The sequence below is a fragment of the Clupea harengus genome, chromosome 7 (genome assembly GCF_900700415.2).
Source record: "Clupea harengus chromosome 7, Ch_v2.0.2, whole genome shotgun sequence".
In the NCBI taxonomy this organism is placed as follows: domain Eukaryota; kingdom Metazoa; phylum Chordata; class Actinopteri; order Clupeiformes; family Clupeidae; genus Clupea; species Clupea harengus.
The window spans coordinates 2721276-2723091 of record NC_045158.1 but is presented as its reverse complement, the minus strand read 5'-3'; the positions used below and the strand labels follow the sequence as shown (position 1 = coordinate 2723091).

At 43.6% G+C, this 1816-nt stretch overlaps 1 protein-coding gene across 1 annotated transcript in view; it reads left to right on the top strand.

The window, feature by feature from the left end:
- Positions 1-530: 530 nt before the first annotated feature.
- The window catches only part of slc7a4 (solute carrier family 7 member 4), a 12257-nt gene continuing 10971 nt past the window's right edge, over positions 531-1816 (top strand). Inside the window, 1 exon segment of the mRNA XM_031570150.2 lies at positions 531-621. The gene's annotated coding sequence lies outside the window, so the exon portion shown is untranslated.

Sequence of the window (1816 nt, the reverse complement as noted above, 5' to 3'; positions counted from 1 at the left end):
CAAAGCTGGCATAACCCTAGGCATAAGCGGATTATGATGTGACGGGCCCCTGGGCCTGGACGCATAAAAGGCCAATGCCAATGCACATAGATACACACAGCGCATATACGCACAATTAAGACCAGAAAAAACAGGATTTACAGTACAGCCATCTGAACATTAAAAACTAACAACACAATAACAAGAAATCAATTTCCGTTCGGGTCCCCCTGACCTCCTGGGGCCCGGCAGGCCCGTGCGGTACACCTGCCTGTAGGCCTACTGGACATGAATCCAAAGATGGTCTTCTTTAAATTGAAGCGCCCCGTTAAAACAACAGGCATAGAGCATACTGTAATAATTGTATGAATGTTTCAGCATGGTAAAATAATTTCGTGTTTTGCAGTGCAAAATTAGTGGAAAACAGTTATCATAACCTTTGGCGATTGTGATCATAAATTGTGACGATTTGAATCAATCCATAGTGTGATAAAGAGAAGAGGATAGGGGACTGTCTCTTTAAATAGGGAGAAAGCGCACCGTCTCTCCGTAACCACCGCCTTCGCTTAATCGGACGGTCGTGATGTAGTAGCGTTCGGATCAAGAGGCCGGACAACAAATGAAGACGATAGCACATAGAAGGTGAGCCAATTGATTTACTCTTGAACCAAATGTTTTGTAATGGGCTTGTGTCTGCTACCGTGTTGTCATCTATACGGGAGCGTATTCTGGAGTTCATATACCTGCCATATTAGGCATCTCGGTGCATCTTATTGTCCGCAGCGTGACCGCTTATGATAAAATACAAAGGGCTGTAACGTTAACAAACGGAGCTTGTTCAGGATCCCTTGCACATAATCCATCTAAAACGAACCACATTTAGGCTACTGTCTGTCCTTAAACAAAGACACCTGGAAACAGCCGTTTCTCCATTTTGTTCTAAATTATTCATGGGGCATTTGAGGATAAATAGGCGCCCCTTAAATGGTCAGTTGTGTGAGTTGATGTTTTTCATTACGAGACTTTTTCAGCTGAATCAGAAGAGTTAGGTTTTCTGTAGCCTATCTGAATTCGGTGGAAATAATAGGGAGATCAAGTGTTACGTAATCCATCGCAAACCAGCGAGCCTTGTAGGCTACAGGAGATTTGCCGCGTTGAGCCGGAGCATCCCAGCCGGTAAGAGCTATCTGCGTAGCATCTGCCAACTCATGCTCACGCCACAGCAACACACACACACACAGCGTATGGCGTCCAGAGAGTAGGGAAGACAGAAACCCTGGGATTGTAGATTTGGGCTTTATATATAGACTGCTTTCAGGTGTAGCGGACACATGTCATAATATCCCAATCCTTTTAGTTGCTATGCTTAAAAATTAGACGAAATATTGTACGCTGGGTGCTATTACGAGAATTTGACGCGCGTGTTGAATAAGTGGTTTGTAAAGTGTTTATTTACTTTTGTTGGAACAAAAGTATATTTGCTGGCAAATTAAGGAATATGTGAATTACTCCTCATAATTTACCTGATTACAGTCCTTGATATGTGCTTAAAATCAGTAACCAATGCTACAAATTAACTTAGTTAGTCTTGACATGTGTTTGGCTGGGGTCTACACTAACCCTAACCCGTGTCTCTTTTCTTGGTCTTTCTCTTTCTCCGTCACACACATACAAATACACACACGCCATTCAGTCTAAGTTTCTGGTGAAATTGTCCGTGTTAAGACACCTGACCCAGGGAAGCCTCTCGTGGGCCCAGTGAAGCGGTGATGTGAAGACGAATCTGATTGGCTATGAGTCCGGAGAGCGATGAGAGAGCTGATTAGATGATTGGATG